The 24,188-nt window shown below is 36.1% G+C and overlaps 1 long non-coding RNA gene across 1 annotated transcript; it reads left to right on the top strand.

Annotated features, from left to right (window-relative positions):
* The first annotated feature begins 19,081 nt into the window (after positions 1-19,081).
* On the top strand, positions 19,082-20,211 carry LOC142182585 (uncharacterized). The gene is made up of 2 exons (XR_012711397.1): positions 19,082-19,384; positions 19,810-20,211. It is a non-coding gene; the product is annotated as an uncharacterized LOC142182585 (long non-coding RNA).
* Positions 20,212-24,188: the final 3,977 nt, after the last annotated feature.

The raw sequence follows: 24,188 nt of genomic DNA on the forward strand, positions 1-24,188 counted from the left end.
CCGACCCTCGGATCAAAATCTCACTATCGAACCGAAAACTTCAAAAATTCAACTTCCGGCGTTTCAAGCCTAAATTAGCTACGGGCCTCTAAAACACACTCCGAACACGCTCCTAACCCCGAAATCACCCAACGGAGCTAACAAAACTATCGGATTTCCATTCCGAGGCCGCCTTCACACTGTTCCGACTGCAGTCAACTTTCCAACACTTAAGCTCTTATTTAGGGACTAAGTATTCCAAAACTCTCCGAAACTCAAAACCGAACATCCCGGCAAATCAAAATAGCAGAAATAAACTTGGGAAAAACAGTTAATAGGGGATCAGGGCGTTAATTCTTAAGACGACCGACCGGGTCGTCACAGTTACAGCTGCACGCGACTGTATTCACATGTATTCGCGCGATATATTCATGAATAGAGTAACGACAATCACCTTAAAAATAGGACTGTCCAATTTTCTAATATGATCAATTAGGGTAATACACTCCTAATATAAGTCAACAAAATCAATTCTAACACGCCTCATTATCAACCCGTTTAATTAGAATGGTTTTTCAGTTGTATATAACTGTTGTATTTAATTGTTGTATTTAGTGTATTTCAATATTTATTTTTTTACTGTTGCATTAGATTCAATATTTGTATTTCCTGTATTCACTATTTTGTATTCATTGTATTCCAATGTATTTATATTAACAGTATTTTAATTATTCCTAATACATGTTATTATTGATATATTTAGTATATTTTATTGGTTGTATTCATTGTATTTCTATTTGTATTTAGTGTATTTTACTGTATTTTAAAATTTAATGTATTCACTATTTATATTCTGTTCGATTTCAATGTTTGTATTCAGCATATTTCAATGTTTATATCTTGTATTCAACCGTATTAAAAAAATACAGGCCTTCGAAATACATAAATATATGCAAAACAAATACATTTATATAAAAATACAATATGTTTGAGTGAATTTGTGCATAATGCAATGTATTTGTCTCATTGTATGTGATTAAATAGCAAAGAAGAGAAGAAATTTCGTCGGAGATGACATTTTTCGATCAAGCAAAATACTGTATACACTATATTAAAACTAAAAATGGAGACGAACAAAAATTACGGCCCTCAAATCGTCTCCAGCGTAGAAAATATTGCAGTATCTGTCGTTCATGTTACAATACCCATGTTCTACTCGGATTATTCCGACATTATTTTTTCTCCCCATGCAGTGGCCCTAGCCTCAGAACGACAAGACCCTTCTTGCTATGGAGGAATCTGATTTTGAAGAAAATACCTGTCTTTCCCCTCTTTTTTCTAACAGTTTAAAAGTATTTTCAATTGTAGTAACCCTGGAGGATTCAGCTAGAGAATTCACGATTAAAAGGAGGTATTTTGCTCGAAGGGAGAAAGAAGACAAATTCTGAGAGAGAATCGTGTGTTAATTAAAAGAAAGAGAGAGGAAAAACATAAATAGCGTATTTCATGTCTCAATAGTAGTATATACCATAAATACCTATTTTGCTATAAAATATAATATTTTAAAATAAATTTTGGTTTATAATAAATAGGGTGTATACGTTTGCTATAGGAGGTAAAAAAATTTAAAATGAATGGTCTTGATTTTTCGATCCTCACTTGTCTCATAGGTAAATCTTTGAAGTCAAATGTCAAAGGTGTTGCCTGTGGGTAAGCGAGAGGCAATACTCTTTATACTTAAAAGTTTTGTTCAGGAAGCAAACACAATCAAAAAAATCAAAAGTGACACCTAAGTGTCTTATCTGTGAAAATCACCCTAATTTCCTTGACACACTCTTGCCTAAGTAAATTACAAAATGGCCCCTTGGTGTCAATTCTTCATTCTATCCTCATATTTAGATTACTCACGCATGATGGAAGAAAAAACAAAGGAAAAAACATCTTTTGTTAAAAGACTAGTTGTAAATTCCAAAATTGATGCGTAGTAAAAAAACAACAATTCGACAATTAAGAAGTTGTTTATGTTATGAAATATAACTCAAAGTAACAATATGGAACAAGAAAATAAAAGCAATTTAGTGAAACATGAATAAGAAACGGAGATAGAGAGAAGGAAGAGATTTTCTTCTTCAATTGTGTGTTTTCCTATCTATTACAAGGCCTTTCTATAGGCATAAAAAGTGAACAAAATATGTCATGGAATATGTTATTGAACATACAAAATATGTCATTAAGCATTTGAGATGAAGATCATGGAAGAAGAGTAGACATCCACCATAATGTGATATTTATCATAACACCCCCCCTTGGATGTCCAAAGATAATGTGCCTCGTTAAAACCTTACTAGGAAAAAAACTCTATGGAAAAAAAAATCTCAGTGAAGGAAAAAGAGTACACATGTTTAGAAATACGTCTTTTGGTTGCTCGTTAAAAACCTTGCAAGGAAAATCTAATGGGACAAAACCTTATAAGGAAAAAGGGTACAACGCGTATTAACTCTCCCTAGTGAGAGCATCAATTCACATCCTTGAGCCTTCGCATCCGAATCTTGTACACTAGTTTCTTGAAGGTTGATGTCGGTAGATATTTGGTGAACAAACCAGCCATATTATCACTTGAACGAATCTTTTGCACATTGATATCACCATTCTTTTGAAGATCATGTGTAAAAAATAACTTTGGTGAAATGTGTTTTGTCCTATCTCCTTTTATAAATCCTCCCTTCAATTGGGCTATGCATGCTGCATTGTCTTCATACAAAATTGTGGGTAGTTTGTCACACTTCAAACCACATTTTTCTCGGATAAGATGTATTATAGACCTCAACCAAATACATTCTCGACTTGCTTCATGAATAGCAATTATCTCAGCATGATTAGAAGAAGTAGCCACGATTGATTGCTTAGTCGATCGCCAAGATATGGCAGTGCCGCCACATGTAAACACATAACCTGTTTGAGATCGAGCCTTATGCGGGTCAGATAAATACCCAGCATCGGCATAACCAACAAGATCGGGATCGCAATCATTGCCATAAAATAAGCCCATATCGGTAGTTCCTTTTAGATATCGCAATATGTGTTTGATCCCATTCCAGTGTCTCCTTGTAGGAGCAGAGCTATATCTTGCTAAGACATTAACCGAAAAAGTTATGTCAGGCCTTGTAGTGTTAGCAAGATATATTAGTGCACCAATTTCACTAAGATATGGTACTTCAGGATGAAGAAGCTCTTCATTCTTTTCTTGAGGTCAGAACGGATCCTTATTCATATCAAGTGATCGAACAACCATCGGAGTACTTAATAGATGTGCTCCATCCATGTAAAACCGTTTCAATACCTTTTCTATGTAGGCAGATTGATGAACAAAAATCTCATTTGCGAAATGTTTAATTTGCAAACTGAGACATAATTTTATCTTTCCGAGATCTTTCATCTCGAATTCCTTCTTTAAAAATTCTACGGCCTTGGGAAGCTCTTTATAAGTGCCAATGATATTCAAGTCAGCAACATACACAGCTATGATGAACAGACCTCGTAATAAAGACACAAGGGCAAATAGGGTCATTTCTGTACCCTTGGTTTAGCAAATACTCACTAAGGCGATTGTATCACATCCTCCCTGATTGCTTCAATCCGTATAAGAATTTTTGAAGTTTTATTGAACAAGTTTCCCTTGAACTTTATGTGCTTCAGGAACTTTAAATCCTTCAAGGATTTTCATAAAAATTTCATTGTCTAGTGAGCCATATAAGTAGGATGTGACAACGTCCATCAACCTCATATCAAGTTTCTCATGGACTGCCAAATTTATTAAATACCTGAAGGTAATTGCATCTACCACGGGAGAATATGTCTCCATATAATCAATGCCAAGCCTTTGCAAAAACTCTTGTGCCACAAGTCGTGCTTTATGTTTTATGATTTTACCTTTTTTTATTTTGTTTTCGCACAAAAACCCATTTGTAACCTACTGGCTTGACACATTCAGGTGTTTGGACTATTGGTCTAAAAACTTCATGTTTTTCGAGTGAATCCAATTCAGCTTGAATTGCATTTTTCCATTTTGGCCTGTCATTTCTCTGTCTACATTTATCGACAGATTTTGGCTGATCAAGATCCCCATCTTGTTGCATTACTTCAACTGCAACATTATATGCAAAGTTATTGTCAACAGTAACGTTATTTCGGTTCCACCTTTTTCCCGTAGAGACATAACTTATTGAGATCTCTTCATTTTCATCATTCCCAGGTGCTAGAACCTCATGTGAGGTCTTATCAATTATTATGTCTTTATGCTCCTCTTGAGAAATTGCATCTATGTTATGATCAACTTGATCATTTGCTCCTTTCCTCTTTTGGGGGTTCTTATCCTTGTAACCGATTGGTCTACCACGTTTAAGGCGTGACCCAGACTCTTTTGTATTATCATACTGTCCAGATGAGACATCAACTCGAATTGGAGCATTTACAGCTGGAATATGCGATTTAGTAACCCGTGGAAGGTTAGTAAATGCATCTGGCAATTGATTTGCAACATTTTGCATATAAATGATCTTTTGAACTTCTTGTTCACATTAATTTGTACGAGAATCCAAATGAGATAAAGATAATACGATCCAATCTATCTTTTTTTCACCTGTTTATTTTCTCTCCCTAATGTTGGAAAAACTGATTCATCAAAATGACAATCAACAAATCAGGCTGTAAACAAATCTCCTGTCATAGGCTCCAGATATTTAATAATAGAAGGAGATTCATAACCTACATATACTCTCAACCTTCTTTGGGGACCCATCTTTGTGCGTTGTGGTGGATCAATTGGAACATATACCGCACATCCAAAAATTCTTAGATGGGAAATATTTGGCTCCTGACCAAAAGCCAACTGTAATGGGGAGACTTCATGATAACTAGTTGGCCTTATGCGCACAAATATTGCTGCATGCAAAATAGTATGTCCCCACACTGAAAGGGGAAGTTTTGTCCTCATTAGTAATGGTCTAGCTATTAATTGGAGATGCTTAATCAATGATTTTGCTAGACTATTTTGAGTATGACATGAGCATCCGGATGCTCAACTTTTATTCTAGTGGCCATACAATAATCAGTAAAGACCTGAGATGTAAATTCACCAGCATTATCAAGATGAATTGTCTTAATTACATAATCTGAAAATTGTGTTCTTAATTTTATTATTTGGGCCAACAATCTCGCAAATGTCATATTACGAGTTGACAATAAGCACACATGCGACCATCTTGTAGATGCATCTATTAAGACCATAAAATACTTGAATGGTCCACATGGAGGGTGTATAGGCCCACATATATCACCTTGTATACGTTCCAAAAATGCAGGGGATTCAATTCCAACTTTAGCTGATGATGGTTTAATAACCAATTTTCCTTGAGAACAAGCAGCACATGAGAATTCTTTAAGTTGAAGAATCTTCTTGTTCTTCAATGTGTGCCCATTTGGATTCTCTATTATTCTGCGCATCATTTTAGAACCAGGATGGCTCAACCGGTCATGCCAAATGATAAAATCATTAGAAGTAGTAAATTTTTTGTTTACTATGGCATGTGATTCAACCACACCAATATTTGTATGGTACAACCCAGAAAACAATGCGGGTAATTTTTTGTGCACATATCTTTTACCCGCTTTTATTGTAGTAATATAAAAGTATTCAACCTTTCCTTCGTTTGATGTCTCAACATGGTAGCCATTTTTGCGAATAGCTTTGAAACTCAACAAGTTTCTTTGATACTTACTACAATACAATGCATTATCAATAGTTAATATCGTTCCTTTGGGTAATAATAAGGCCGCTCTTCCAGATCCCTCAATCAACTTTGTACTACCGGATATTGTGTTAACATAGGCCTTTTTCATAACCAAATAAGAGAAAAATTTCTTTTCTCTTAATATTGTGTGAGTTGTAGCACTATCCAAAAGACATAAATCTTCATCACTCATCTTGGATCCAATTGAAGACTGGGGAATTTTAATTTCTTCATAAAAAAAATAAAAGTACATCATAAGAAATACGGAAAAACTAACATCACCAATGACAACTTAAGTACTGCTTAAAATAAAAACAACTTTAGACGAGATAAAAGCACTGAAAATAACAACATAATTGCATTCCCCAATAAAATGATCAAACTTTAGTTTTGATCTCCAAAGAAATCTTCAACTTCCAAATGAGTAAGATCATCGAGGCCTTGAAAATCATCATCTTTCAAAGCAATATTTGCCTCGGCATTGTCATCATTTTTGTTTGAAGGCCCTACCTCAAAATCATTTTTAAAGGTCAAGTGTGACTCCACTAGGGCATTAGCAAAAGATGCTCCAACATTATTTGCCTTTCTTTTGATGGAGTTTTTATAAAGCCTGACAAAATACTCAGGTGCACGACATTCAATTTTTCAATGACCTTTCATGCCACAGCAGTGGCAGTTACCGCTTTTACCTCTTGAAGGATTGTTTTGAGAACCCATATTGTTCTCTCGTTTGCCATGACCACCACGATGAAGACTATTATATCGTTTCTTACCATTGCCATGCCCACATACATTCATATGGCCATGATTATTATTCTGTCTTTTTCAGACTTATCATGTCTAGCTGTCATATTCGTTTCAGGAAGCAGAGCTGACCCCGTGGGACGGGCTTCATGATTTTTCAGCAAAAGGGTATTATGTTGCTCAGCCACCAGAAGACATGAGATCAATTCAAAATACCTTTTAAAACCTCTTTCACGGTATTGCTGCTGTAATACCATATTTGAGGCATGAAAAGTCATAAGAGTCTTTTCCAGCAAATCCTCATCATTCATAACTTCCCCACATAATTTTAATTGGGAAGTTATTCGAAATACAACAGAGTTATACTCACTTGCGGTTTTAAAATCTTGCAACTGTAAGTGCATCCACTCATATCGAGCCCTTGGCAATACCGTAGCCTTAAGGTGATCATACCTTTTCTTCAGGCCAGTCCACAATTCAAGTGGATCTTTCACTGTTAAATATTCAACCTTCAAACCTTCATCCAAATGATGACGAAGGAAAATCATGGCCTTCGCTTTGTCCTGGCTTGATGCCTCATTACCCTGAGTAATGGTGTTACCAAGGCCTTTAGCGGCTAAGTAAATCTCAACATCGAGAACCCATGATAGGTAATTCTTTCCAGAAATGTCAAGTGCCACAAACTCAAGCTTTGACAAATTTGACATAGTAAAAACTATCAAAGAAAATAAATGAATTAGAAATGATTAAGATAGTAGTGAAAATAAATAAATGGATATAAACATTACCAATGTTTAAATTGTGTGGTCATAATATATATAGTGGCAGTGATAACCTTAATCTATTTATTAGTACTTATGCAGATTTGAGAACGAAAGGTTACGTATTATATCAAACAACAATTTCTATAAATGAAGACAAAATATTGATAATAATATAGGTTTAAGGTGATGGATTTTAACGCCAATAACTAGCAATTTATCATGTTTGCCACAGTGTAGTGTGATTCATATTGATTTGTAATGATCACTTATCATGATAACAATTTGACTTAATTCATACAATACAATACAATACCATTAGAATGGCAAGAAGAGAAGAAGAAATGTAGAAGATAACCTGTTATACCTTTCAGATGAAGAATTGCACTTAACTTTCGACAAGGCTAGAGTCGTGCTGATAACGTGTTATGAAATATAACTCAAAGTAACAATATGGAACAAGGAAATAAAAGCAATTTAGTAAAACATGAACAAGAAATGGAGATAGAGAGAAGGAAGAGATTTTCTTCTTCAATTGTGTGTTTTCCTATCTATTACAAGGCCTTTATATAGGCATAAAAAGTGAAGAAAATATGTCATGGAATATATCATTAAACATACAAAATATGTCATTGAATATATCATTAAGCATTTGAGATGAAGATCATGGAAGAAGAGTAGACATCCACCATAATGTGGTATTTATCATAACAGTTTATACACATGTATATGTAGTTGTGCAGATGACGTGAGGTTTAGATCATAAAAATGAATATAGATAATGTATAAAGTTTCAAACAAGTGAAACAATTTTTTTGTGAAGTGCAAAATAAATCATGTGACGGAAAAATAAATAATGTGGAGTATGTTTATTACTTTTAAAACGTGGAGTATGGTTATTGGATTATATAGTGCAATGAAAAAATCAAGGGCTTTTTTCATATTTAACCTGTATCGGAAATTATTTGCCTTTGGAGTACAAATTATTGTATAAAATTTATATATTTTTCATATATATACCAAATATATATAATTTTTCAGCTAGTATACAATGTCATTTTTCCAAAAATCAAATTACAAAACAATGTCAATAATGTCTTGGCTAGCATGAAATGTCAGGGGCTAAATGAAAGGTATAAAAAAAAATTGCTACATACCTTAAAGAGAATAAAGTAAAGCTAGTTGGATTGGTGGAAACAAGAATCAAGGAGCATAATGCAGGAAAAATTATTAGAAAAATAGCTCTTGGATGGGAGTTTGAATCTTATTATGCAAGTGCAGTTAATGGAAGAGTTTGGATACTTTGGGATAGTGCAGTATATCATATCAAGAGTATACAAGAAGAAGCACAATTGCTATATTGTAATGTGGTTAGGAGGAACCAAGCCATTGATTGTGATATGACAGTGGTATATGGATATAACACAATGAAAAGATAAAGGAGCTATAGCAACATCTTGCAGAAATCTCACATAAGGTATCTAACCCTTAGATTATCTGGGGTGATTTCAATTTCATATTGTGCCCACAAGATAGACTATATGGTACTGTAGTAACTAGCATGGAGATAAAGGACTTTGTTGAATGTATACAAAACTTGATGCTAAATGAGCTACCATGGAAGGGAGATTAATATACCTGGACAAATAAACAACAAGGTGGAGACAAAATTTGGAGTAAAACTGACAGAGCAATGGGAAATGCAGAGTGGATGATGCAGTTTGGACATCTCACTACTGAGTACAGACTGCCTCACATATCAGATCATAGCTCTATGATGATAAATACTAACCTGAAGGAGCCAAATATCAAGCCACCATTCAAATTCTTCAATGTTTGGTCAACACATGAGAACTTTCCCAAGATGGTGGAGGACTGTTGGACACAGAACCTGCATGTAGATATGATGAGAAACATTTGGCTGAAACAGAAAGACCTACGAGGAAAACTGAATGTTCTAAACGAAACTGAGTTCAAGGGTATTACTATAAAGATTGAACAAGCTAAAGAAGACCTGAAAGAGGCCCAGACTAAGATAAATGCATATTATATGGATGCACTTGCATCAGAATAGAAGAATATATTATGCCAGCATGAAAAGTGGTCCTTGATTGAAGAAAGTATAATGCAACAGAAGGCGAGGTCAGTGTGGATTAAAGTTGGAGACTCTAACACTAGCTACTTCTCAGTAGTTATGAAAAATAGGAAACAGAGGAAACATCTAGATGGAAGGAGACTGACTGATCCAGTAACTATAAGGGAAGTGATTACTCAGTTCTACAAATCACTCATGGGTACAGCAATTCCCATTGTGGAAACAGTAAATAAGAAGACCATGAGAAAAGGCAAAAAGCTGAAACATGATTAGTAACTTCAGCTATGGAAAACAGTAACATAACAAGAAATCTAAGATGGAATATGCTCTATAGGAGATGACAAAGCACCAGGGGTGGATGGATACAATGCAGTATTTTATAAAAAAAAAACATGGTCAATTATCAAGAATGAAATTATAGAAGCAACAAAGGAGTTCTTTATAACAGGTACAATGTTCAGAGGCATTAGTTGTACTGCAATAACTTTGATTCCAAAAGTAGTTAATATCGCTACAATCAAGGAGTATAGGCTCATTGCTTGTTGTATTGTCCTCTATAAAATCATTGCTAAAGTCATAGAAGGAAGAATACAAAAGATTATTGCTAGCATCATGTCACGACCCAAAATCCCACCATAAGACTAAGTAAGCCGATTATAATAACAATCCAAGCCATTTTTTTTTCTTAAATGGATACCAACATCGGAAAGAAAGATACAACCTCCCAGGATTGGTAATACTGAGTCACGGACACTAATCGAATACATGAAATGATTTGAAGGAAATTAAATATACAATACTGCTCGAATAATAATTGACAGTACGATAAAAGGGAAAGACTCCAAGGGACTGCAACGACCAAGTAGCTTTACCTTGAATCCTTGCGATCACACTCTAACTCTGTCCGAGTCCTATATCTCCAATACCTGGCTCTGTACATTAAAAAAATATACAGAAGTGTAGTATGAGTACAGCATAGCGATACCTAGTAAGTATCAAGACTGACCTCGGTGGAGTAGTGACGAGGTACAGTCAAGACACTCACTAGTCTAATAACTTACTCAATATAACATACAAAAATAATAGGAAACAAATAACAATGACGGCAACAATAATCAACCAGTGATATAAACAGTAGGGCAACAAGGACACCATATATATTGCTCAGCAAATAATGAATACAAGTACGACCAATTAATCAAATTCTTCAAATAATAATCTTTCACCTATAAATCTTCCCAATAGCAATCTTTAGGATATAATATTTTCCGATAAATGTATTTCGAATATACTTCCTTCAAATAAATATCTTTCTAATATAATTCTTTCAACAAATATCTTCCGAATATAATTCTTCCAAATAAATATCTTTCGTTTATAATTCTTTCAAATAAACATCTCTAGAATATAATTCTTTCATATAAAAGTCACCGTGTGATACCTCATTTCATAAACATACCATACGGGTCTCAGTCCACTTTCATATTTTCATGGTACCTCGTGCCCATATTTCATATCACAACTGCACGGACAATTCACATGTCAATATTATTTTAATTATATAACCACGGCACCTCGTGCCCATATTTCATATCATAACTGCACGGACAGTTCACGTGCCAAGAATAAATTCATCATATTTCCACGGAACCTCGTGCTCATATCATGATCCTCCCGACAATATTCTCAGGCTCATAATTTCAACATATATCTAACTATTATCATATTTACTGAATTTATAAAATAAATTGCACAATATGTAAAAGAACTCACAAGGAATTCACAACACAACATAAATATTACCAGCACAATATCTCATCATCGTCACATAACAATTACCAACATAATATCCCATATCATCACATATCATCCCTGACAATAGCCACCCTTATCTCTCCTATAGCTGCCCTTATCGCTCCCATAATAACCTCCCTTATCGCTCCGTATAATAGCCACCCTTATCTCTCCGCCCAGGTAATATCCCAATACACATAATCACAGTGAAATGCCACCTTTATTCCCATGTAATATTAATAATGAAATGACACCCTTATGTCCTCATAAAAATAACTTAATTTACACAAAAATTTACACGAAATATTATCACAACAACACAACAATTCATATCACAAATTGCCCATAGACCACAACCAATTCCAAAGATACAACAAAATTAATTAATTTCACCACAAAAAGCTCAAGGCTCCACACAACGTATATAAAACCTCAAAACAACAACAAGGATGGAAATAATTCATCATAGGACAACACCTTCTTTAATTCATATTTTCGATAATTACATTAATGCCTCTTCTTAACTTATTTAATTAATTATTTACAAATAGAAAATTAATAATAAATTTTTTTCCAAAAAATATCAAATCAACAAACACATGGAATTCACATAAATATCCAAGCAGCAATCACACCAAATTATTATATAAATACAAAATCGACACACAAAGAATAAAGTATGACAATCAAGGATTTACTAAGTGTCAACTATTTTCAATTAAATATATACGGGCATCTACGAATTTTAACCGATCTAATTTGCACACATAAACCAAGTACGTATTTGTCACCTCGCGTATATGGTTTCCAAACAGATAATTCCACATGAGACTTAATGCCAAAGGGAAAATTCTCCCATACAAGGTTAGGCAAGATACTTACCAATTTGAAGTTATTGCAAATTGATTCGATATGTTTCGACGCAAAATATAGAAGTTGGAAGATTTGAAAACTCATAATTCGATTTAAGGTGCGATTCGAAATTTCTGTGTTGTTTAACGTTGTTTAAAGCCTCGACTAAATTCGTATTGTATTTTGGGACATATCGGTATAATTGGTTAAAGTTCCGAGGATCTCTGGTGGATTTCGGAAGGCTAACGGATCAATTTCAGAAATTTTGAAGCTGCTGAAAATCTGCTGCTTCTGGGCAGCTGCTGATGTTTCCGCTTCTGCGACAGCTTTATCGCATAAGCGACCTAGCAGAAGCAATGGACATGAATCTGGGCAGCAACGGACTCCTGCGACAGAGCAGCCTAGTAATTATAAAACATACTTGGTAGGTATTATATATGCTTTCGCTAACTTTTTGACTTCTATGGCTTACTTTACTTTACTTCATCTCCAAAGAAATTGCATCAATGTTAAAAAAAATTTACAACAACATTCTTCTTTTCCCCCATGTAATCCTTAATATTGCGAAACAAACATGAACCAAAGTAAAGAGGTTACAGGATAAAGAATCGTAAGAAGCGAAATTGGCCATGGTTGGGGAAGGCATCGCAGAAGCGAAATTGGCCATGGCTGGGGAAGGCATCGCAGCAACGTACAAAGAAGCTGCAGAAGCAGAAGCTTTGCGCAGATGCACGAGACAGTCGCACCTGCGAAAATTTAAGATTTTGAGGTCGAGTTGTTATCAGAATTTGATAAGTTGGTACGGTTGATCTCGTATCGCAATGAGTATTCGGATTTCATAAAAATTATGTCGGGTTCAGAGAGGCAGGTCCCGCGTTGACTTTTGATTGACTTTTTAGAATAAAATTTTAAATCAATGTTTTACAAGTAAATCAATACTGACATAACAGGAACAGAAACAAGTAAGAATGTATTCAAATAAAAAAGGCAATACCAACTCAATCACATCATGTCTAATAAACAATCCTGATCATCTCAATCCTCGGTTTTTCATATCATAATTCCAACTTCCGAACCTTCAGCACACATGACACCTTGTGCCCCTATATTTTCCATCTCACTTTTAACAACAAAATCCACATGTTATACAATACATAATGTCCGTACAAATGCATTCAAGATGTTCAAGAAGTCTCAGTTACCTAACATAAATAAATTACAATTTCTAAACTAATTAGGAAAGCCAGCGAGAAAAGATGACGTTATTTCTTTTGAAATCGTTTGAGTAAAGAAAGTACCCTTTTCAATTAAAATACAACATCGACTAGATTATTACCTTTAACACGGGAGTTAATAACTTAAAACTTAGTAAAAATTTCTTTTTTTTTAAGTAAAAGACAACCTCAGGCGGTTTAATGGGACATAATTGAGAAACTAATTGAATTAAAGATCTAACAATGATTGAAGTTTGAAGCACACACATATATATATATATGTGTGTGTGTGTGTGTGTGTGTGTGTGTGTGTGTGTGTGTGTAGGTTTCAGCACAAAGGATCACAGCAATAAAGGGATTTTAACAGTTAAAACACTTGATATGATAATAACAAATAAACACAACAACAGAAAGTGCGTTGCATCACCCTTCGTGCTTTTACTCTCGTTCTCACCATAAGAATCAATATTCACTTTTATGCTTTCTTGTTGCGGCTTGCAACCCGATCCCAATTATATAATACTGTTACGGCAGGCAACCCGATCCCAATCATATAATGATGTTGTGGCATGCAACCCGATCCCAATCATATAATGATGTTGCGGCGTGCAATCCGATCTCAATCATATAATGATGTTGCGTCGTGCAACCCTATCCCAATATACAAATCAACACCAATCACCAAAGAACCCCGATAAGGGAACAATAGTATAACAACAATATCCCGGCAAGAGAAACAATATCATAAGCAATAACATCCTGGCAAGGGAAACAATATCATAAACGATAAAATCCCGGCAAGGGAATCAACAAGTACACAATAAGGGTTACGGAAAAACCAAGAAGCATGATAACCTCAACAAAACAACAAGACATAATAAACACGTGATAACTACACCGATAACCACAACAATTGGACATGTAACATATTTGCACGAAGTCATAGAGGAACTCACAATCAAGAAGTATCAAAACAATAAGGAAGACAATCACTTCAATTAAGGCAATTAAGGGTCAATGTAACACGTAAGAATTAAAGGAAATCTAACAACGTCATATGGAGCATATATATGCAATTTAAGCAATTAGGAAACCCAATCATAACGAGATACTTTTCACATAATAGACATAAGGAACTAAGAACCCTAAAGCAAATTTCCCACAAATAAGTCCGAGCACACACTCGTCACCTTGCATGTACGGACTACAATTAGTATAGAAGACTCAAATCCTAAAGGGAAGTCCCCCACACAAGGTTAGGCAAGATACTTACTGGGCACCGCCGTGGTGTGCCCATACTATACTTCTGTACATTTTTGTGTACAGATCCAGGTATTCGATCGGTAGTAGTTGTGTGGGTTGTTGGGTGGAGACCCAACCTGCTGCATCGTTCGCAGGCCTCGGAGTCACCTTCATTTGTACTTATTTCCATTCATTCCTTTTGTTTCGAAACAATAATGTATTTGTTTTGTATATCCACTCTTAGAAAGGATTATCACTTGTACCACCGATTTTAGGAGCTGTAATTTATTAAGAGTTATTTAATTTAAATTTAGAAAATATAATTGTTATCTCAGTTAATGTTAGGCTTACCTAGTTTAGAGACTAGGTGTCATCACGACTCCTTCGGAGGGATTTTGGGTCGTGACACATCATCACAGAAACACAAGATGGATTCATTCATGGGACAAGAGTTGTAGACAATGTGATATTGGCACATGAATTGGTAAATGCATAAACAAGGAAATACATCTCACCAAGATGCATGATCAAGGTAGATATTCAAAAAGCCTATGATATAGTAGATTGGAGGTTCCTAAAGCAGATGCTGGAAGAGCTATACTTTCCTTCAAAGTTTTTTAGATGGGTGATGGAATATGTGTCAATTGTTAATTACTCCATAGTAATCAATAGAGAACCAACCAAACCAGTTGATGTTGCAAGAGGGCTCAGGCAAGGGGATCCAATGTCACCTTTCTTATTTGTCATAGTCATGGAGTACTTAAGCAGAAATCTTAATGAACTGAGAGATGAAAAGCAATTCAAATATCATCCTAAGTGTTCAAAAATGAATATCACTCATTTGAGTTTTGTGGATGACCTACTAATGTTTGCCAAAGGAGATCTAACTTATGTAGGTCTACTGCATAGAAAGTTTGGTAATTTCACAGATGCTTCAGGTTTACAAGCTAACATGTCAAAGAGTGCTATATTCTTTTGGTGGAGTACCCGATCCTCTCAGACATGATATTCAGCAACTGCTGAAATATGGGCAATGGGAATTACCTTTTAGATATTTGGGGATTCCACTGGCTACAAGGAAGCTGAAGATGGTGGAATGGCAACCATTAATATCCAAGATCACTGTAAGGGTGGTTTTGTGGGTAGCAAAGAAGTTTTCATATGTTGGTCGAGTCCAGTTTGTGAAGACAGTTCTGTTTGGAGTTCAATCTTACTAGGCCCAGATGTTCATAATATCTGCCAAAGTGATGAATGCCGTAAAAGCTTGCTGCAGAAATTATATATGGTCAGGAGCAAATGAAATAACTAGAAAAACAATAGTTTCATGAAGTATAATGTGTGTGCCAAAGTCATCTGAAGGACTTATTCTCACAAATTTGAAGATCTAGAATAAAGCAACTATAGTTAAAACTTGTTGGGAATTACATAATAAGAAAGATACTCTTTGGATTAAAGGGATACATGAGTACTATATAAAAGGGAAGCAGTTAGCAAATATGCCCATACCCCAGCAAGCAAGTTGGATGGTAAGGAAAATATTCAAGGCAATAGAGAAATTGAGTAATGTGGAATATAAGTCACCAGGGAGCAGGAGCATGATTAGGACCATTTACCTGAAAATGATAGGATATCTACCAAAAGTCACCTGGAATAACCTAATGTGTGGGAATGCAGCAAGACTAAAAGCAGTCTTCATAACATGGCTTCAATTTCAAGATAGATTACTCACAGCTACAAGACTAAAAAGCCAGGTATGCAGATAAATACAAGTTGTCAAATGTGCAAACTAACAGATGAAAGAAAAAATTATCTATTTGCTGAATGTGAAGTTAGCAGAAGAGTATGGAGTAAACTAATGGCATGGATATAAACTGATTGGCCATCAATGATGATATGGGGGCAACTGCAAAGCTGGATAAAACAGAGAACAAGAGGAAAGACAAAGCAAACAAAAATATTGAAGTTGGTATATACAGAGTTCATATATGCAATATGGATTGAACGAAACAACAGATATGCAGAAAGTGAAAACTAGTGATGTTGTAGCTAGATAAATAGCCTATACCTGTCATGTTCGTGTTGCTAAGGATCTTAAGATGACTTTACAGAATTTCAGATTTCCTGGTTAATATGTATATGATAGTTTCTATTACTGTGGATGCGTTTTTCATATGAACATCAGACTGAGCATAAAGTCTAGCTGAATTTGTAAATATTATACTTGGTAATTAATGAAAGTTGATAGATACCAAAAAAATAACAACAACATACTCAGTATTATCCCATACCGTGAGATCTGGGGAAGGTAGTGTGTAGGTAAACCTTACTTCTATCTTGTGAGGATAAAGAGGTTGTTTCCAATAGACCCCCGTCTCAGGAAAGCATAAACACCACATTAATGAAAATATAGACAAGAAGGGACAACACTAAAAAGCCATATAAACGCAGGATAAAAACAACAAGATAGTAAGGTAATCAATAATGAAAGAAAACAACGGCTAGCCATAAAAACCTACTACCAACAGAAGGCGATACTGCCAATAATATTGTTATAAACACTCTAGTCTGCCTACTCTACTACCCTAATCCTCGACCTCCATATCTTCCTATCAAGGGTCATGTCCTCGGTCAGCTGAAGCTGCTTTCTGTCTTGCTTAATCACCTCTCCCCAACTCTTCTTTGGCCTACATCCACCTCTCCGTAGGCCCTATAATGTCAACCTCTCACATCTCCTCACCGGGGCGTCTGTGCTCCTCCTCACATGACTAAACCATCTAAGCCGCGCTTCCCGCATCTTGTCCTCAATAGGGCCCACACCCACCTTATCGTGAATATAATCTTATTTCTAATTCTATCTAACCTGGTGTGCCCGCACATCCATCTCAACATCTTTATCTCTGCTACCTTCATCTTCTGGACATGAGCACTCTTAACTGGCCAATATTCAGCCCCATATAACATTGTCGGTCTGACCACCACGTTTTAGAACTTACCTTTAAATTTCGGTGACATATTCTTGTCAAACAAAATACCAGAAGCGGGTCTCCATTTCATCCATCCCGCCCCAATACAACATGTGACATCTTCATCAATCTCCCCACCCCCCTGAATAATAGACCCAAGGTACTTAAAACTTCCTCTCATAGGGATGACCAGCAAGTCCAACCTCACATCTCCTTCCCCCCTCTCCTTGAGTCTCACCACTGAACTTACACTCCAAGTATTCTGTCTTGGTCCTACTCAACTTGAAATCTTTAGACTCCAGGGTTTGCCTCCATACCTCTAACTGTGTATTCACACCGCGTCGCGTCTCGTTAATCAATACAATATTATCCGCAAATAGTATGCACCACGATACCTCCCCTTGGATGTGGTGCGCCAGTACATCCATCGCCAGCGGAAACAAAAAAATGCTGAGTGTCGACCCCTGATGCAACCCCATCATAACCGAAAAATGGTCTGAGTCCCCACTACCGTCCTCAATAGGGTCTTTGCTCCATCATACATGTCCTTAATCACCCTAATGTGGGCAACACGTACACCTCTAGTCTCCAAACATCTACACAAAACTTCCCTCGAAACTTTATCATACGCCTTTTCTAAGTCGATGAATACCATATGCGAGTTGTTCTTCCTCTCCCTATATTGTTCCATCAATATCTTAACAAAGTGGATGGCTTCTGTAGTCGAACGCCTTGGCATGAACCCAAACTGGTTCTCAGAAATAGACACACTCCTCCTCACTCTTAGCTCTACCACTCTCTCCCAGACTTTCATAGTATGACTAAGCAACTTGATACCCCGCTAGCTATTGCATTTTTGGATATCACCCTTGTTCTTGTATACAGAAACCATCATGCTCCACCTCCATTCTTTGTTCTAAACATAATATTAAATAACCTAGTGAGCCACTCTAAGCCTGCCTTGCCAGCACTCTACCAAAACTCTACCGGAATTTCATTTGGCCTGGTCGCTCTGCCCTACTCATCTTACGTATAGCCTCCTCTACTTCATCAACTCTAATCCGCCTACAATATCCAAAGCCACAACGACTCCAGAGAGTTCTAAATCACCCAATCAAATGCTCTTGTCCCCCTCATCATTCAAGAAACTATAAAAGTAGGTCTGTCATCTCTATCTGATAAGCCCCTCGTCCAACAAAACTCTACCTTATTAGTGCATCAAGGACGAAGATCAAATCTATCTATATATAACATGAGAAGCAAATTCATATTATTATGTCAAGTGTCAAAACAATAATTAAACATGTGTCCAATTTTAGGACAAGCCTCCAACTAATTTGGAGGTTAAAAAAATTTAAAATATGCTAATTCAGTTTACATCAACATCTGAGTCCCTCATTTTTTGGGCTGTTTCTCTTATTTGTTAAAAGAAGTTTAAAAAATTTAAAACTTCCAATTCAGTTTACATCTACACGTTTTATTGAGTCCCATATTTGTTAGGGCTTTTTTTTCTTTTTTTAATTTGTTAAACCTGAAAATTCAATAAAAATACTTTGATTCACGTCTGAAACTGACCCTCACGTTTGGAATTGGCAGTTTTTAAAGTTTTATTCATATTACCTTACATATAGATAGAATTGATAAAGAAACAAGAAGAAAGAAAAAAAACCACGCTCATCTTCATCCTCCATAACTTATCCACTTTCTCCATAACTACAAATAATCTTTTTATGCGGCTCCTCCTTTCAATTTCTTTTTTATTCATTTTTTTTTTCTTTGCTCAGAATTCAAAACTGTGCAAATATAGCGACAATACTTCATGATATTAGATAAATTTCAAGCAACTCGATGAATGGAATTTGAAAGTTAGAGAAGTTCGAATGTGGGAAATTCCAGATCGCTTAAGCTTGAAATACCATATTCTATGGAGTTGATTTTACAAGATGCAAAGGTAACATATTTATAATTGATTTTAATTTTATACTTCCTCTTTTCTGTTGCTATAGTTCAAAAAATTTCCAAAATTTTCAAATAGATGAAACTATCCGCGTGAAACTATTTGCATAGTACCCTTATTTCTTTTTCTGTTTCTAACGTTACTTTATTAATTATTTATTAATTTCCAGCAATCCTCAAATAGATGAACTATCTACTTGAAGCGATTATGTGTTGTAGTTTTATTTCTATTTCTATTTCTATTTCTAACGTCTGATTTATAATTGTGGACTAATTTTCAGCACAAACAATTTATTACCAATATAATACATTCTAATAATGAATCTAAGAAACAAATATCATGTTCCTCCTATATGTCTCTGAAATTGCTGCAAATTCTAAAAATATGCATATTCTGCCAAAAAAAAAAAAATTACACAGGTTGTTGACAATCATTTAGTCTGTGAAGCTACTGCAAATTCTTAAAATATGTATATTCTGCCAAAAAAAATTACAATGTTTGTAAGATGGTGATGATTGTGACGCAAAACTATCTCCTTTGAACAAGTATGACAAGAGAAGAAGATTCGCTAATAAGGCATCAACAGTAGTAGCAGATGACGACTTGAATTGTCAACTCTCAGGTAACAAGATTCGCCAAGTGGTTAAAAAAGAAAAGAATCCATGATTCTGTACTGAAATGATCTTAGCTACACAATAAAGGACATTTTTTTTATTATTTGTGCAAGTTTATTCTGGAGTAAAATTGTGTAAATATTGATCTAAATTCATCTTTATGAATCATGAATTTAATCAGCAGTGACTTCACTCTTTCTGTTAATATTTTTTTATGTGACATGTTAGTTATTTGAACTAATAGGTTGTTGAATGAATGTGTTGGTGAAGTTCAAATTTCTGAAGAATTTAATCCATTTACTTTGTACAAGATATATTCGATAGTTCTGAACTAATAGGGAAGAGTTGCTTTTCAAGTAGTTGTGTGTGACTAATATGCTTCTTTGTTGAAGCGGAGGAGAACCATATTTAGATTAGTCGTCGAACTTTGGCTGTTAAATGCTACTGTTTGGGCGATAATATTGGATCTGCTATCCTATGGCTCAGTATTGAATGTCACACAGATTATTTATGTGATTTCTAATGTGAAATAGGATTAGTCTCCTAGGTGCAAAAACCTCCAATATAAGCAGTAAAATGATTTACTAAAACTATGTTAGTACCAGACCATATATGTTTGTGAAGTATTATATTTAATTTATTTTGATATTACCTTCATCTGGTTCCTAGCCTTGCTGCCACCCCTTCTGGTGCACAGTAGCTATGAACTCTACATTTATTTGAACGGAAAATAAGATTAGTTTCTGAGAAATTATGAGAATGTGTATGAAGTAAGTTTCATATTAGCAATAATATATAGGAATTTGCAGGCACAACACATTAGCTTTTCACAAAACATTTCTCATGGTAGTGAAGATTCTTATTCATGTGGTATAATTTTGAAGGCACTTTTAATGAACAGTTTGGTTTTTCATTGCAGAATTGTCACAACCCCGGTTCGCCCTCCGTGAACCATCGTGACGGCACCTAGTCTCTACGACTAGGTAAGCCTAATTTGCGGAAGTAAAACCAAAATTTTGCGGAAGTAAACAATTTAAAACAGAAATAAAGCAGTAACAGTGTTTAAATGTGACACTCGACCTACACCATGCTTCACTCTCAATATCAAAACATAAATCCAAGACCCAGAAACTCACGAATCACAAGCTAAGATCAATACTACATGGCTCTAACCCCGGAATGTCTAATAAGAACAGAAAAATACAAAAGGGCTAAAATACTAAAAGTAGGAATAGAAAGGGACTTCTCGATCTGCGGACGCGGCAGATGTACCTCGAAATCTCTAGAGCAGTCGCCTCCTCAAGGATGATAGGCCTGAGTAGCGGTACCTGGATCTGCACATGAAAAACATGCGCAGAAGGGGCATGAGTACACCACAGCAGTACTCAGTAAGTGTCAAGCCTAACCTCGGTTGGGTAGTGACGAGAAAGGTCACGACCCTACTGAGGTTAAATAAAATATAAAGATGACAGACTAAGATAAGCAGTACAATTAAAAATCTACAATAAGAATATACACAAGATAATAAGAGTACAATAACGGAAACAGAGATGAAGGCAAACCACAAGGAAGTACCACTCATAACAAGGATGATAACCGGAGATCTCTTGGTATCCCGAGGATCTCTTGGTATCCTCAATATATGCTAGGGATATCTTGGTATCTCGAGGATCTCCTGGTATCCCGATGATCTCTTGGTATCCTCAATATATGCTAGGGATCTCTTGGTATCCTCAATATATGCTAGGGATCTCTCGGTATCCCGATGATCTCTTGGTATCCTCAATATATGCTAGGGATATCTTGGTATCCCGAGGATCTCTTGGTATCCTCAATATACGTGCCAGGGATCTCTTGGTATCCCGCACCTCAGTTCAGATCATAAATACGTACAGGGGATCTCCCGGGATGCCGTCCCGTAGTCCCAAAGTAAAAACACACAACAGCAACACAAGAATACCCAATTAAGCTAAATTTCGTACCAAGTAAACAGTTAATTCTAGCCTACCATGCTTCACGTAATGCAATTAAGGCAGTTTAAGCAAATAAGCAATTAAGTCAAATAAACATGTTTTTCTAAACTAGCAACAGGCTAAATTTACAAGTAGAATAAAACAGGAAAAAGAATTAAATTGAAATACTTAAGGAAAAATCAGATTTTCAACAATTAGCTCAGTATGCGCTCATCACCTCACGTACAAGGCATTTCAATTATTAAATATATCATATCCTAAGGGAAAGGTCCCCCACACAAGGTTAGACAAGCCACTTACCTCGAACCGGCTCAAAAATCAATCTGAAACCACGCTCTTGCCCCGAGTACTCGACTCCAAATGACCCAAATCTATTCAATTCAATTTCATAATGTAAATAACACTTCAAGTAACTGATTCTACAATTAAATTCTAAGCTAATACGCGAAATTAGGTAAAATGGCCAAAACACCCCTCGAGCCCACATCTCGGAATCGGGAGAAATTTACATTTTTAGAAACCTCGTACTCTCACGAGTCTATACATAACAAGAATACTGAAATCGGAGTCCAAATGACCTCTCAAATCCTCATCTAAAGGTCTCTTAAACTCAAGCTCTATTTACTCATTTTTCCCAAATTTTTTACCACTAATTAGGTCCTTAATCACATAAAAATGAATTATGAAGTCAAAATGTTACTTCCAAGTGATTCCCCTTGAATCCCTCTTCAACCCTCTTCAAAAAGTTTCAAAATCGCCTAACAATGGAGGAACCTAGACTAAAATTCGTGAAATAAACCTTTTAAAACATTTTGCCTAGGCATTTAATTCCTTCTTCGCGAACGCGGTCAAGGCCTCACGTTCGCGAATCACAAAAATGATGTTGACCAAAAGTCCTCTTACGCGAACACGACAAGGCCCTTGCGAACGCGAAGATTTACCCAGACAAGCCTTCGCGAACGCATTCCTCTCATCGCGAACGCGATGAGTAAATTCTACTGGGCCAATTTTTCTCCTACGCGAACATGAAGCCCAAACGCGAACGCGGTTCACAAGTATCCAGCCCTTCGTGAACGCAGAGACTTCCTCACGAACGCGAAGGCTAAAATTTCACTAACCCCCACTAACTCTTCGCGAATGCGAGGGTCCACTCGCGAAGGCGAAAAGTAAATATCTGCAACAGTTGAACCTGCAATTCTGAAACTTTTTAACAGCTAAAAATGATCCGTTGAGCATCCGAAACACACCCGAGGCCCCGAGACCTCAACCAAAGGCATCAACATATCCTAAAACCTTATTCAAACTTGTACCAATCTTCAAAACACCTCAAACGATATCAAATCAACCAAAATACATCGGATTCAAGCCTAAGTTTTCCAAAATCTTCCGAATTATGCTTTTGATCAAAAACCCAACCAAACCACCTCCGAAAGACTTGAAATTTCGCACACACATCCCAAATGACATAACGGAACTAATTCAACTCTCGAAATTCCATTCCAACCCTCGAATCAAAATCTCACTATCGAACCGGAAACTTCAAAAATTCAACTTTCGGCGTTTCAAGCCTAAATTAGCTACGGACTTCCAAAACACAATCCGAACACGCTCATAACCCCGAAATCACCCAATAGAGCTAACGAAACTATCGGATTTCCATTTTGAGGCCGTCTTCATATTGTTCCGACTACGGTCAACTTTCCAACAATTAAACTCTTCTTTAGGGACGAAGTGTCCCAAAACTCTCCGAAACTCAAAACCGAACATCCCGACAAATCAAAATAGCAGAAATAAACTTGGAGAAAGCAGTTAATAGGGTATCGGGGCATTAATTATTAAGACGACCGGCCGGGTCGTCACATCCTCCTACACTTAAACATTCGCTCGTCCTCGAACGAGCATAGAGACATACCTGAAGTAGTGAAAAGATGAGGGTAACGGCTGCGCATATCCTGCTCGGTCTCTCAGGTCGCCTCCTCGACCGGGTGACCTCACCACTGAACCTTCACTGATGCAATGTTCTTTGACCTCAACTTTCTGACCTGCTTGTTCAATATTGCCACTGGCTCCTTAACATAAGATAGATCCTTGTCCAACTGGACTAAGCTGAAATCCAACACGTGCGACGGGTCACCGTGATACCTCCGGAGCATCGAAATATGAAATACCGGATGAACTCCGGCCAAGCTGGGAGGTAAGGAAAGCTCATAA

Source organism: Nicotiana tabacum, chromosome 7 (assembly GCF_000715075.1).
Source record: "Nicotiana tabacum cultivar K326 chromosome 7, ASM71507v2, whole genome shotgun sequence".
Classification (NCBI taxonomy): domain Eukaryota; kingdom Viridiplantae; phylum Streptophyta; class Magnoliopsida; order Solanales; family Solanaceae; genus Nicotiana; species Nicotiana tabacum.